Genomic DNA, 16,452 nt, shown 5'->3' on the forward strand with positions numbered 1-16,452 from the left:
TATTCTGAATGCCACGCCTCAGCAGATGGTTTCCACAACTGTGCACTTGCTTCCTTAAGAGAAGATGTGTTCAAATTTAGTTTAATTTTAAGTTACATGTTAACAGGCTCTTCCGGACCAACAAGCCCATGCTGCTCAATTACACTCATGTGACCAATTAACTTACTAACTTGTGTATCTTTGGAATGTGGGAGGAATCCAAAGCACCCAGAGGAATCCCACAACATCATGGGGAGAACGTACAAACATCTTGCAGACAGCAGCAGGACCTACAAACTCCTTATAGTCGTAATAATATCATGAGATATTTTAACAATGTTAAACATTCAAAGCCATACCTAGATTTCTCTCCTGATACTTAGTACTACAGACTGTTTTGTTTTGAGAGAAATGTAAAATAAGAGCAGGAGTAAGCCATACAGTCCTCCAAGCCTGATGACCATCAATATAATCATGACTGGTCATCAAATTCAGTACACAGACCCCATAACTCTTAATCTCTTTAGACCCAACATTTACATTTAACTCAATTTTAAATATATTTATGGTAGAGAACTGACAATTATGGTAGAGAATCCATAGGTTTGCCATTCTCTGGATGAAAAATTGCACCGCATCTCAGTTCAACATGGTGTATTCTTTATACCTGGGCTCCAAACTGCTGCATTCCCTGATACAGGACCATCATTCCTGTATCTTACCTGACAGGTACTGCTGGAATTTTTGACAGAGCTCACCTCATTCTTCTAGTGAATATAAACCTAATTCGCCCAATTCCTCCTTGTCTGTTAGCCCTGGCAGCCTAGGAATCAGTCTGATGAACCTTTGTTGCATTCCTTCCACAGCAAGAACAACCTTCTTCAGAAAATGGCAGAACTGTGCATAATACTCATGGAGTGGTCCCACCGAGAGTCGCAGACCACATAAATTTCCAGAAGGGCATCTCTGCTGCTGTGCTCAAACTATCACACCATGACAGTCAGAATACTGTTGTGTCTGCGCACAACTACATATCAATTAAATAAAGGCACACAGGTGGAAGATGGCTTTAACTGGTGCATTTATATTGCAGTGAGAGAGAGAACAATACATATGCGTAGACAACAGATCAATATGTAGTGCTAAGGGGAGGTGTGGTCATTGCTCTAAAAGAAATAGACATAGACATACTTTATTGATCCCGAGGGAAACTGAGTTTCATTACAGCTGCACCAACCAAGAACAGAGCATAAACATAGCAATACGAAAACCACAAACAATCAAACAACAATATGCAAACTCTGCGAGATGGAAATAAGTCCAGGACCAGCCTACTGGCTCAGGGTGTCTGACCCTCCACGGGAGGAGTTGCAAAGTTCGATGGCCACAGGCCATACGTAACACTTCCTTCCCCTTTAGATTAATGCAACATAAACTATATATGTACAAAACATTCAATTTCTCTTTCATAAACCCATATTCCAAATAAAAATGCTTTCACAGTAACAGTCCATGACTAACTTCCCAGTTTGAATGGTTCAGTCTTTTGGGTGGCGCTTTGTTTCTTTCAGGATAGCATCTCTGGATCTGTGGAGTGGCATCAGGATTGGCAGGTGTCTTGCCTAAGACTACATTCTCAGTTTCCGGTGCCATGTTGCTGTCAGTGATATCATCACTGAGAGGTAAGTCCGGTGACTGTAATGCGTCTATCTTGTTGGATGCAGTCAACTCAGGTATGTTTTTCAATTGGGCATCCACATGATGTCTCCATTTCTGATCTCAGACATCCACTGTGTACATCAGCAGTCCAGTTCTTGTAGCTACCCTACCAGGTATCCACTTGTCTTCTCAGTAATCACGTGCTAGGACTTCCTGTCCAATCTCAAATCTCCTTGCTGATTCACTTGGCAACTGGCTGAACTGTTTATTCTGCACTTCCCTCTGTAGATCTGATGTCAGGAGGTCTATGCAAGATCTCAGGTTCCTGTTCATGAGCACCGTTGCAGGCGTTTGATTTGTCATCGCATGAACAGAGTTCTGATACACAAAAAGGAAGCTGTCCACCTTGTGCTGTAGAGAAATGTCCTCCTTGTCCATCACTTTAATGGACTTCTTGAAGGTTTGGATAAAACTTTAAGCTAATCCATTAGTTGTTGGGTGGTAAGGAGCTGGCTTGAACTGTCTGATAGTATTTTTCTTCACGAATAGTCGGAATTCTTCTGACATGTATTGTGGTCCATTGTCACTCACAATTTATTCTGGTAAACCAGTTCTGGTGAAGGTAGTCCTCAGAGCAGAGGTAGTTGACATCGTTAATAAAACCTATAGCCACTGCGAATGAGCATCCATAGCAATTAGAAACATGGAGTCCATAAAAGGCCCTGCAAAGTCGATAAGTACTCTTTACCATGGTGAAGGTGGCCACTCCCACAGTGTCCATGGGGTGCATTTTGAACTTCTTGGCATCCAAACAGCTTTTTGCCAAGTCTTCAATCTGTTTATCTATTTCTGGCCACCACAAGTAGCTCTGTGTGAGACCCTCCATCTTGACCATACCCAGCCGCCCTTCGTGCAGATTTTCTAACACCCTCGTGTGCAGTTTAGAGGGAACCACAACACGGGATCCACACATCAGTGTTCCTTGACATTCCGACAGTTGGTCTCGTTTTGCTGAGAACTCTGGAAACATAGGCTTGCCATGAGCAGGCCTTCCTTGCATGGTGATTCCATAGACTTTTGATAATGTCGGGTTATTCCTTGTTTCTATTTGTATTTCGGAATTTGTTACAGGCTACTGGCCCTCCAATGCAGTGTGGAACCTTCTGCTGGGTCATAGTATGAAGACTTTTCTTCTTCGGTTGCCTTTAGTGGAATACATACAAGCCATCTGCATTGCTGTGTTGTTTGATGCCCTTGAACTCTATGTCATAAGAATGGGCTCCTTGAAATAGTGCCCAACATTGTAACTGGGTAGCAGTAATCACTGGAATTCCCTTCCTGGGATTCAAAATAGACATAAGAGGCTGATGATCTGTCACAAGCATAAACTGTTGTCCATAGAGGTAGTGGTGGAATTTCTTTATTCCCCATATGAGACTAAGAGCCTCTTGGTCGATCTGCGCGTAGTTGCATTCTGGGCTTGTCAGTGATCTTGAAGCAAACACAATCAGGCATTCAGATCCATTATTCATAATGTATGACAAAATAGATCCAATGCCATAAGGGGATGCATTACACACCAGTCTGATGGGCAGGGGATGGGTCATAATGGGAGAGCAATTCATCTGATGTTATTAGCCCCCTTATTTCCTTGAATGCTTTTTCACATCTTTCTGACCATTCCCTCTTTGCTTCTGTCTGTAACAGTGTGTTCAATGGATGCAGCACTGTAGCAATATTTGGGAGAAACCGGTGATAGTAGTTTACAAAGCCCAAACATGACCTGATTTTTGACGTATTTTCCAGTTTGGGTGCCTGTAGCACTGCTTCAATCTTCTCTTGTGACGTATGTAAGCCATGCTTGTCAATGACATGTCCACAATACAAGATTTCATTCTTGAAAAACTCCAATTTCTCTCTCTTTGCACGCAAGCCATACGCATTCAGCCTGGTAAGCATCTTACCAAGGTTCTGGAGGTGCTCTTCATCATTTTTGTCAGTGACGATGATGTCATCAAGGTAACATTGTGTTCCTTGGAGCACTTAGTCCATTGCTCTTTGCTTCTTTGGCATTTGCACGATTCAGGGATATTTTGTGCATTTCACATTCTAATCTCCTTTTCTGTATTTCTACTGCATCCTTTGCTGTAGTCTCCAATGATATTGCAATGGTCAATGCCAGATCTAAGGTTAGGTCTCTTGCAGATAATAGCCTCTCTTGAAAGCATTGACTATGCATGCCACATACAAACCTGACCCTTAATGCATCAGAAAGCCCACCTCTAAAGTCACAGTACTGAGAAAATTTGTGCAGTTCTGCAATGTATTCAGAAAGGCCTTCATCTTTTGACTGGTTCCTTTTGTAAAATACAAATCTTTCAGCTATTACTAACAGTTTAAGGCTCAAGTGATTTTGTAAAATTGTAACAATTTCTTCGAACGCCTCTGATCTGGGCCAACATTTACGTGCCGGGTGGCACCTGAATAATTAGCTTGTTTATTTTGGCTTTTTTCTTAAAGATGTGCTGGGTTCGTCCCAGTTACCGCTGCACCACTGCATGCTTCGCGGCCCAGTACCGCTCCACGGCCCGGAGGTTGGGGACCACTGGTGTAAGAGACTTACGGTCTTGGGCCCATTAAGCTAAAAAGTGTAGGGGCTTTCTTTTGCTCCTCCACATTGTTCACATTACAATCCAATTCAACCCACTCAATAAACGATTCCTAGCCTTCATTAAATCAAATTCATCAACTTTCCTGACTAAAGCCATTGTCACATTATTTTCACTTTAGATTCAGAGCGTCCTTCACTATTATTCACATGTCCTTCGACTTTCTGGTGCTGATTGACTCTTGCTGTTTCATCCTGTAACTATTGGTGCAGCCCTTGATATTCTCTGACATTCAGGTTCATACTTGTTGCCAATTTGTTGTGTCTGTGCATGACTACATATCAATTAAATAAAGGCACACATGCGGGAGATGGCTTTAACTGGTGTATTCACATTGCAGAGGGAGAGAGAGAACAATGCACATGTATAGACAACAGCACGTGCAGACAACAGATCAATATGTTGTGCTAAGGTGGGGGGGGTGGTCATTGCTCTAAAAGAAGTAGATCCATACATTGCACATACTATTTCCTCTTCTTTGAAATGACTGCTGCATTTGCAGACTTATTTTCAGCAAATGCACACAATAACACCCAGCTTTATTTGTACCAACCCTTCCCTCAATCTTTCATTCTTCAGATAATAAAGTCTATCTTTTTGTTTTTTTCACCAAAATGGATAAACCTCACATTTTTCCACATGTCAACTTACCCACTCCATCAAACTGACCAAATCAAAAAGAAGCTTCATTCAATCTTCTTCATGCTCCTGCCTAACTTTGCATCATCAGCAGTTTTATTACTTTTAATTCCCTCATCTAAATCATTAATATACATTGTGAATAGCTAAAGTCCCAACATTAAATACTTTACACTTTATTGTCGCCAAACAATTGATACCAGAATGTACAATCATCACAGCGATATTTGATTCTGTGCATCCCGCTCCCTGGATTACAAATTGATAATAAATATTAAAAATTTAAATTATAAATCATAAATAGAAAATAGAATAATGGAAAGCAAGGTAGTGCAAAAAAACGGAGATGCAGGTCCGGATATTTGGAGGGTATGGCCCAGATCTGGGTCAAGATCCATTCAGCAGTCTTATCACAGTTGGAAAGAAGCTGTTCCCAAATCTAGCCTACAAGTCTTCAAGCTCCTGAGCCTTCTCCCGGAGGGAAGAGGAACAAAAAGTATGTTGGCTGGGTGGGTCCTGTCCTTGATTATCCTGGCAGTACTGCTCCGACAGCATGCGCTGTAAAGTGAGTCCAAGGACGAAAGATTGGTTTGTGTGATGTGCTGCGCCATGTTCACGATCTTCTGCAGCTTCTTCCAGTCTTGGACAGGACAACTTCCCTACCAGGTTGTGATGCACCCTAGAAGAATGCTTTCCACGGTGCATCTATAAAAATTAGTGAGGGGTTTAGGGGACAGGCCATATTGCAGTACCTCACTAGTTGATGTGCATCACTTCAAAAAACACTTGTTTATCCCTACTCTTTATTTTCTGTTAGCCAACCAGTTTTCTATCCATGTTAGTACCTTTTCCAGATCTCATGTGCTTTAATTATGAATATTAATGTCTTCTTGTGAGATCGTGTTCTTATATATAATTATGCTGGATACATCCTCAAAACAATCTAGTAATTCTGACTGGCATAAATACTCTACCATATATTAACATCAGATTTTATCTGATACACTGTTTTCAGGTACTCTGCTATTATATCATGTATAATGGACTGTAATGTTTTCCCAACACCAATGTCAAGTTAACTGAATTATAGTTCCTTGTCTGCTTTGTACCTCTTCATAAATAGTGAAATTTCATTAGTGAGGTATTAGTGAGGTTACATTAGTACCATCCAATCCATTGAAACTGTTCTAGAGTCTAACCAGCAGCACATCTATTATTTCAAGGGCCACGTCTTTATGTAATACTAGATGTAGATTATTACACCCTAGGGAATGGATAAGCTTCAATCCCATCAATTTTCCTCTCACTGGGCACTATTTGTGTTCTTCTTTTTGATGACAGAATCAATCTGTTTATTTGATCTGCCATTTGTTTGTTGGCAATTATATGTTCCCCTAATTCTGACTTTGGGGGCCCACATTTTTTTCATTAACCTATTTTCAATGTCAGGTATGTAATCCCTCTGGATAAAAAATCTGTGATGCTGGGTGGGAATAAAAGCATGATTACAAACTGAAAAAACACAACTTCATGGCTTTAAGGGGGATTTCTTAAGGTTTTGAAATGTGTTTTAGTAATACAAAACATTTTCCATTAAATCCTTTAGTGGTCATAGAAACCTCAATAAGTTCATTTTTTAGACTTCTGTGCTCAAGAAATATGTTTAGCTTACAACTAATTCTCATGATTTAGCAAACTCATTCCTGATATCACGCTGGTGACTCCTCGCTAAAATGCCTCCAAGACTACTATATTTTCCTGAGATAGTATTCACAATGGAATAGATTTCTTTACATTCATTCAATGAATGTGTATTATTTACTATTTAGACCACTTCAGTAAGGTTTTAAGAGTCAACGACCTTGCTGCAGGTCTAGATTCACATGTAGCTCTGACTGAGAAATGTTGCCAGATTTCTTTTGCTATGGTGTATTGGTGGAATAATATCAATATCAGTGGTCATTATGAAGGAATCGGTGAGTTCTAACAAATGTATTTCAATCTTAAACATTAATTCTGTTTCTATTCAAAACTGAATTCTAATTCTTATCTCCGCATCAGTGTCTTGGTCTGGACTACCAGTCCAACAACATAACCATGATTCTACCGTTCTATCTCCATGGCTGCAGTTTGCCAGACCTCTATAGGGTTGCACCACAATCTCTCACAATCTCAACCACAGGGATGCCAGCAGGTAGCAGGCTGACTTGCCATGAGGAAACAGTCCAACCAAATCCAATGCATATTATGCAGCAAGATTTATCAGTCAATTTTACAGATTCCTGGCTGATTTTTTTGTGTCATCTCTAGCTCAGGAATATAATGCATGTAATGACTTTAAAACCTCCTAGAGGACCACAACCTTGTCATAGGGTTTGGAGGCTTGCATACATCAATGACCCAGAGGGCCTTGTGTTTTGACTTTTGTCAAGGTCACCCATGCCAAACAGGTCAAAGGGTAGAGGCCAGACTAAGAGCAGTTCACCAGTCCTCCAGGTTCAGGGGTTCAGTTCAGAACTAACAACACTGATTGGCCAAAAAAATTTGCTATGGAAACAACAATGAAGGATCCTTGCTTATCTGTGTATGGACAGACAGAGATGGAGGATCTTCATTGTTGCCCTAAATGCAAGTGGTGTAACAGCAGTAAGTAAGTAAGTATTGACTATAAAAGATGTCAGCAGAGTTCAAAATGGCCAATGCAATGCAATTATATATAGCCTAGTTAATGCATTATGTTTAAAATAATATAAAGTGATTATTTGCTTCCAAAATTCATGGAGGTAGCATGTATTTTAAACAGAGACATACTATTTAATAATTCAAGAAAAATGATTGAGATGGAAGTTCCAGTCTTGTTAACAGGATAAAAACAAATATTTCCGAGTGATGAATAAAATTAATCTCCAGGCATTAAAAAGACCAAATAAGAGATTCTCTTATTTGGTCTTTTTAAGATAATCTCTATGATCAAAACAGTGAAATATGAGAAATCTTCAAAGATTGATCCAAGTACTATTTTCAATAAGAAGCAGTTTATGACAATACTAATTAATGATAATATAATCATTGAATGGTGGACTACAGAAAGAAGACACTTAGCTTATCATGCATTTGTTGTCTCTATGGTTAAGTAATCAATTAATTGATCTGCTCTGCTCTGTTCCCATAAACCTGTTTTTCTTTCTGCTCAGCGATTTACCTGCTTCCTTTTTATAATTCGCTATCAGATCAGCTTCTGATACCAGTTCAGGTAGAAGATTAAAGAACATTTTAAATTTCACTGTAATAGTGATTTCTCCATGATGTTTCTGATTCTCTTAGCAATGCAGGTGGTACTGAAAAGAGCTTCATTTTGCTTTCTTGTATCAGATTTATACATGATTTTTGAATCTTTTTTAACATCTTCTTACAACCTTTCCTGTCATGTTCAGTTTCAGAATCAGAATCAGGATTAATATCAATAGACAATAGGTGCAGGAGTAGGCCAGTCGGCCCTTCGAGCCAGCACCGCCATTCACTGTGATCATGGCTGATCATCCACTATCAGTATCCAGTTCCTGCCTTATCCCCATAACCTTTGATTCCACTATCTTTAAGAGCTCTATCCATCTCTTTCTTGAAAGCATCCAGAGACTTGGCCTCCACTGCCTTCTGGGGCAAAGTATTCCACATATCCACCACTCTCTGGGTGAAAAAGTTTTTCCTCAACTCCGTTCTAAATGGCCTACCCCTAATTCTTAAACTGTGGCCTCTGGTTATGGACTCACCCATCAGTGGGAACATGCTTCCTGCCTCCAACGTGTCAATCCCTTAATAATCTTATATGTTTCAATCAGATCCCCTCTCATCCTTCTAAACTCCAGTGTATACAAGCCCAGTCACTCCAATCTTTCAACATATGACAGTCCCGCCATCCCGGGAATTAACCTTGTGATCCTATGCTGCACTCACTCAATAGCAAAAAAGTCCTTCCTCAAATTTGGAGACCAAAACTGCACATAGTACTCCAGGTATGGTCTCACCAGGGCCCTGTACAGCTGCAGAAGGACCTCTTTGCTCCTATACTCAATTCCCCTTGTTATGAAGGCCAGCATGCCATTAGCTTTGTTCACTGCCTGCTGTACCTGCATGCTTGCTTTCAGTGACTGATGTACAAGAACACCGAGATCTCGTTGTGCTTCCCCTTTTCCTAACTTGACTCCACTTAGATAATAATCTGCCTTCCCGTTCTTACCACCAAAGTGGATAACCTCACATTTATCCACATTAAACTGCATCTGCCATGCATCCACCCACTCACCCAGCCTGTCCAAGTCACCCTGCATTCTCATAACATCCTCCTCACATTTCACGGTGCCACACAGCTTTGTGTCATCCGCAAATTTGCTAATGTTACTTTTAATCCCTTTATCTAAATCATTAATGTATATTGTAAACAGCTGTGGTCCCAGCACTGAACCCTGCGGTACCCCACTAGTCACCGCTTGCCATTCCGAAAGGGACCCATTAATCGCTACTCTTTGTTTCCTGTCAGCCAGCCAATTTTCAATCCATGTCAGTACCCTGCCCCCAATACCATGTGCCCTAATTTTTCCCACTAATCTCCTATTTGGGACTTTATCAAAGGCGTTCTGAAAGTCCAGGTATACTACATCTACTGGCTCTCCCTTGTCCATTTTCATAGTTACATCCTCAAAAAATTCCAGACGATTAGTCAAGCACGACTTCCCCTTTGTAAATCCATGCTGACTCAGACCTATCCTGTTACTGCTATCCAAATGTGTCGTAATTTCATCTTTTATAATTAACTCCAGCATCTTTCCCACCACTGATGTCAGGCTAACGGGTCTATAATTCCCTGTTTTCTCTCTCCCTCCTTTCTTGAAAAGTGGGACAACATTAGCCACCCTCCAATCCACAGGAACTGATCCTGAATCTATAGAACATTGGAAAATGATTACCAATGCGTCCACGATTTCTAAAGCCACCTCCTTAAGTACCCTGACATGCAGACCATCAGGTCCCGGGGACTTATCAGCCTTCAGACCCAACAGCCTATCCAATACCATTTCCTGCCTAATATAAATTTCCTTCAGTTCATCCATTACCCGAGGTCCTTTGGCCACTATTATATCTGGGAGATTGTTTGTGTTTTCCCTAGTGAAGACAGATCCAAAGTACCTGTTCAACTCGTCTGCCATTTCCTTGTTCCCCATAATAAATTCACCCGTTTCTGTCTTCAAGGGCCCAATTTTGGTCTTAACTATTTTTTTCCTTTTCGCATACGTAAGGAAGATTTTACTATCCTCCTTTATATTCTTGGCTAGTTTACCTTCGTACCTCATTTTTTTTCTCCGCGTATTGCCTTTTTAGTTTCCTTCCGTTGCTCTTTAAAAATTTCCCAATCCTCTGGCTCTCCACTCGTCTTTGCTATGTTATACTTCTCTTTTATTTTTATACTATTATCGGCATATGTCATGAAATTTGTTGTCTTTGCGGCAGCAGTACAATGCAATATATAACAATAAAGGAAAAAACTGTGAATTACAGTAAATATATATATATTTGAATTGCTCACGCTTTGCACATCTTATCCCTTTATGAGGATAGATAGATAGATTACGAGAACACTCAGTTCTCTTTTATTGTCATTTAGAAATGCAAACATGCATTAAGAAATGATACAATGTTTCTCCGGAGTGTTATCACAGAAAACAGGACAAACCAAAGACTAACACTGACAGAACCACATAATTATAACATATAGTACCAGCAGTGCAAAGTAATATCTTAATTTGATGAAGAACAAAATAAAGTCTCAAAAGTCCCCGAGTCGATCGACTCCCGAGTCCCCGATAGCAGGCGGCAAAAGGGAGAAACTCCCTGCCATAAACCTCCAGGCACCGTCAACTTGCCGATGGCTTGGAAGCAGCTGACCACAGTCGACACTGAGTCCATCCATTCAAAAACTCCAAGCTTCTGACCAGCCTCTCCGATACAGCCTCCCGAGCACCATCCTCTGCCGAGCGCCCTCGACCTCACCCCGGCCGCTGAAACACGCAAAGCCGGGGATTTCGGGGCCTTGTACTCCGGAGATTCCGGTGACCGCACAGTAGCAGTGGCAGCGAAGCAGGCATTTCAGAAGTTTTCCAGATGTTCCTCTGTACTCTCACGTCCGTCTCCATCCAATCAGAATTGTGCACGGTCCCCTACTTGACAGATAACAGACATCACCACCGAAGTGGCTGCGCGCGCTGCCATCGCGCCGCCATCTTCTCCTGCTCCACCATGAGGACTGGTGTGTGTTCCCTCATCTTACCCTTTCTGAACTCCACAATCAGTTCTTCGCTCTTCCTGATGTTGAGTGCACGTTGTTGCTACGGGACCACTCAACTAGCTGATATATCTCACTTCTGTACGCCCTCTTGTCACTGTCTGAAATTCTGCTAACAATGGTCGTACCTTCTGCAAATTTATAGATGGCATTTGAGCAGTGCCTAGTCACACAGTCGCTGGTGTAGAGAGAATAGAGCAGTGGGCTAATCATGCATCCCTGAAGTGTGCCAGTGTCGATATTCAGCGAGGTGGAGATGTTATTTCTGATCCGCACAGATTGTGGTCTACCAGTTAGGAAGTCGGGGGTCCAGTTGCAGAGGGAAGTACAGAGGCCCAGGCTCTGGAGCTTCTCGATCAGAACTGTAGGAACAATTGTGTTAAATGCTGAGCTGTAGTCAATAAATAGCATCCTGACATAGGTGTGTGTATTGTCCAGGTGATCCAAAGCAGCGTGAAGAGCCAATGAGATTGCGCCTGTTGTAGATCTTTTGTGGAGATAGGCAAATTGCAGTAAGTCCAGATCCTTGCTAAGATAGGAGTTAATTCTAGCCATAACTGACCTCTCAAAAGCATGTCATCACCATAGATATAGATGTTTCTCCAGTTTATCCTCAAAATAGATATCCCTGGTTATCACTGCAGTTAATAACTCTGAACATTCTCTAAGCTCGTGCTATGATTCATAAACCATGGTAGCTAATACTGAACATGATTCTTCATTTGAAATCTAATCAGTGTTTTATACAGTTTTAGATTTTTATTTCAATCTACCAGGAATATAATTAAGAGATCTCCATTCATGGTATAGAACCAGTAAACAATTGTCAAAATGGATTCAGATGAGCATGTCTGATTTACTCACAAACCTTTTCCAGAGGTTTTAGAGATCAACAAAAGAATGCAGGATATCATATTTCAGCCCTAAGTTCTGTTTTCAATTGGATCACAGCAGATATGTTAAAGTTAAAGAAAAACAGTTTTAAGACAGCATGTAGTAAATACTTTGGTTGACATTCTTTAGTGATAGATTGATTAGTATCTCATACCCATATGTACTGGGAGATTTTGAGGTTTTTTATGTGCCTTTATAGGAATCAAGACAAAGGAATAAAGCAAAACTTCAGACTCCAAAACAAGAAGCAGCTGACGAAGTAAAGTTCAAGCCGGAAAGAGTTCTTTGAGGAGGTGACCAGGCATATAGATGAGGGTAGTGCAGTGGATGTGATCTATATAGATTTTAGTAAGGCATTTGACAAGGTTCCACACGGTAGGCTTATTCAGAAAGTCAGAAGGCATGGGATCCAGGGAAGTTTGGCCAGGTGGATTCAGAATTGGCTTGCCTGCAGAAGGCAAAGGGTCGTGGTGGAGGGAGTACATTTGGATTGGAGGGTTATGACTAGTGGTGTCCCACAAGGATCGGTTCTGAGACCTCCAGTTTTCGTGATTTTTATTAACGACCTGGATGTGGAGGTAGAAGGGTGGGTTGCGAAGTTTGCTGACGACACAAAGGTTGGTGGTGTTGTAGATAGTGTAGAGGATTGTTGAAGATTGCAGAGAGACATTGATAGGATGCAGAAGTGGGCTGAGAAGTGGCAGATGGAGTTCAACCCGGAGAAGTGTGAGGTGGTACACTTTGGAAGGACAAACTCCGAGGCAGAATACAAAGTAAATGGCAGGATACTTGGTAGTGTGGAGGAGCAGAGGGATCTGGGGGTCCATGTTCACAGATCCCTGAAAGTTGTCTCACAGGTGGATAGGGTAGTTAAGAAAGCTTATGGGGTGTTAGCTTTCATAAGTCGAGGGATAGAGTTTAAGAGTCGCGATGTAATGACGCAGCCCTATAAAACTCTGGTTAGGCCACACTTGGAGTACTGTGTCCAGTTCTGGTCACCTCACTTTCGGAAGGATGTGGAAGCATTGGAAAGGGTACAGAGGAGATTTACCAGGATGCTGCCTGGTTTAGAGAGTATGCATTATGATCAGAGATTAAGGGAGCTAGAGCTTTACTCTTTGGAGAGAAGGAGGATGAGAAGAGACATGATCGAAGTATACAAAATATTAGGAGGAATAGACAGAGTGGACAGCCAGCGCCTCTTCACCAGGGCACCACTGTTCAATACAAGGAGACATGGCTTTAAGGTAAGGGGAGGGAAGTTCAAGGGGGATATTAGAGGAAGGTTTTTTACTCAGAGAGTGGTTGGTGCGTGGAATACACTGCCTGAGGCAGTGGTGGAGACAGATACACTAGTGAAATTTAAGAGACTACTAGACAGGTATATGAAGGAATTTAAGGTGGGGGTTTATATGGGAGGCAGGGTTTGAGGGTCAGCACAACAATGTGGGCCGAAGGGCCTGTACTGTGCTGTACTATTCTATGTTCTAAAAAAGACACTTCTATTTCTATTAAATTTGTGTCCACTGCTTTAGTAAGCAGCTTTCAAAGTTTCAAAGTGTATTTAGAATGTATAAATGTACAACCTTGAGACTTGTTTGCTTACAAGTAATTGCAAAGCAAGGAACCCAGAACACAATGAAAAAAAAAGTTCCCACAGAGAAAGAGAAAAAAAAGCACAAACAAATCATGCAAACAATAGAAGCAAGCAACACCAATAGCATTCTGAACCAAAGTGCATCTCTAGATCCTAATCTCTGGAGCAGCCAGGAGAAGGCCCCAAAGCCTCAGCAATCAGTTTATCATTTTAGTGGAACAAATCGCAGCAAAGTTCATAGACACGAAGCATAGCAGCTGGGGGCAGTCCCACAGCCTTAGCATCACAGAGAGAAGAGCCCCCAGACTATATGGGCCGGCGTATAAATGGTCCGAATCTTGCTCTAGGACCCGGCCCCAGCACCAGCGAATTGCTCCGGGCCTTAGAATTCACTGCCAAAGAAGCCATCCTTGACCTCTCCAAATCTCCTTGCACATTTGAAATGAGAAGCTTGAATCCTACTAAAGGTATATCTGACTTAAAAATTATATTGAAGAAATATAATTATATTAATATAATTAATATAATTGTCGCAAAAACAAAGGAGCTGGTTGTGGACTACAGGAGGAATGGAGACAGGCTAGCCCCTATTGACTTCACTGGATCTGAGGTTGAGAGCTTTAAGTTCATTGGCATAAACATCACTGAGGATCTCACGTGGTGTGTACATACCAGCTGTGAGATGAAAAAGGCACAACCTCAAATGGTTGAAGAAGTTTGGTACAGGCTGCCAAATCCTAAGTACTTTCTATAGGGGCACAGTTGACAGCATCCTGACTGGCTGCATCACTGCCTGGTATGGGAACTGTACTTCCCTCAATTGCAGGACTCTGCAGAGAGTGGTGTGGACAGCGCAGCGCATCTGCAGATGTGAACTTCCCACTATTCAGGACATTTACAAAGACAGGTGTGCAAAAAGGGCCCAAAGGATCATTGGGAACCCAAGTCACCCCAACCACAAACTGTTCCAGCTGCTACCATATGGGAAACGGTACCACAGCATAAAAGTCAGGACCAACAGGCTCTGGGACAGCTTCTTCCACCAGGCCATCAGACTGATTAATTAATGCTGATACAATTGTATTTCTATGTTATATTGACTGTCCTATTGTACATACTATTTATTATAAATTACTATGAATTGCAAATTGCACTTTTAGATGGATACATAACATAAAGGTTTTTACTCCTCATGTATGTGAAGAATGCAAGAAATAAAGCCAATTCAGTTCAATAATAGGTCTTAATGGCACTGGACTACTTCGCAGTTAAAAATATCCAATTAGTTATTGAGCCCTTTCCCTCCGATATTCTTCAAAAATGACATCATTAACACCTGTGGTCTCTTTCTGATTAGTTTGTTCTATTCATTTTTTTTTTCAGGCTGTGATTACTTTCAAAGCTTTCCCAAGCTGTTATATACATTTCTTGCATGCTTAACAGTCAACAGTTAGTTGTTCACTTTTCAAACGTTCTAATTGGTATTTTTTCTTAAAGTTCACATTTTTGGTTCTCACGTTCAAAGAATAACTACACGGAATGAGTAGATGGGACAAAAAAATCTGTCATGGTCCGGTCCATGAAATCTGTATTCCGGTTCACAGTCCGGTCCATGTTCCGTATTCCAGTTCATGGTCCAGTTCATGGTCCGGTTCATGGTCTGATCCATGTTCTGTATTCCAGGTTTTCTGGTTTCCCCCAGTTTCTGTTGAGGCAGCTGATTTGCATTTGGGCTGGCTTCATAAATACCTTCAGGAGTGAGCTTCTGGTTGCTGGATTGTTTCTGTCTTGTTCTGGTCCCTCTCCCTCCCCTTCCTCCCCTTCCTCCCCTTCCTCCCCTTCCTCCCCTTCCTCCCCTTCCTCCCCTTCCTCCCCTTCCTCCCCTTCCTCCCCTTCCTCCCCTTCCTCCCCCCCCCACACACCCCTCCTCCTCTCTCCACCCCTCCCCTGCCTTCTGTTTCCTTGTCTGAAGCCTTGCCTGCACTGCTGTCAAGTTCCATTGCTGGAGCAAGATAAGGAGCTGTCTATTGTTTTGAACTGTCTCTGTCCACGCCTTCACTAGATAGGCCTGGCTGTTTGCTGCTACCTAGTGTTGGGATTTGTCTTTGTGTCCTTGCCTTTGCTAAGTAAGTTTGGCTGTTTGCCGCTACCTAGTGTTGGGAATTGTCTGTAGCCACGCCTTCACTAGGTAGGTCTGGCTGTCTGCTGCTACCTTGTGTTGAGAACTGTCTTGTCATGTTCAGCATTCTGTGTAATGAGTCCCAGCCCTACATCCTGTACCTGAGGAGGGATCTCGGTTCTGTGTACAAATCCCAGCCCTATGTCCTGTTTCCAAGGAGGGGTCCCAGCTCTGTGTTCCATGTTCCTGTCTCTCCCTCGACCAAGGCTCTGCGTTCCTGTCTCTCGTTCGACCAAGACTTGGCTTCAGGGTCTCATCCAGTCCTAGCCACGGCTTTGTGTTCTCGTCTTGTCCATGTGTCTCACCCAGCCCAGTGTTGGGGTTCCCTCGTCCTGTGCTGGGGTTCCCTTGTCCCATCCAGGAGTCTCACGTCCAGTCCTGTTGCCTCTCCTCGTCCTGGAGCTACGTCTTGTCCTCGCCTAGTTCTGGAGTCCGAGCCCGAGTCATGTTCCAGGTTCTGGGTCCTTACCCAGTCTCTGGCTTGGAGTCCATACCCAAG

The sequence above is a fragment of the Mobula birostris genome, chromosome 15 (assembly GCF_030028105.1).
Source record: "Mobula birostris isolate sMobBir1 chromosome 15, sMobBir1.hap1, whole genome shotgun sequence".
Classification (NCBI taxonomy): domain Eukaryota; kingdom Metazoa; phylum Chordata; class Chondrichthyes; order Myliobatiformes; family Myliobatidae; genus Mobula; species Mobula birostris.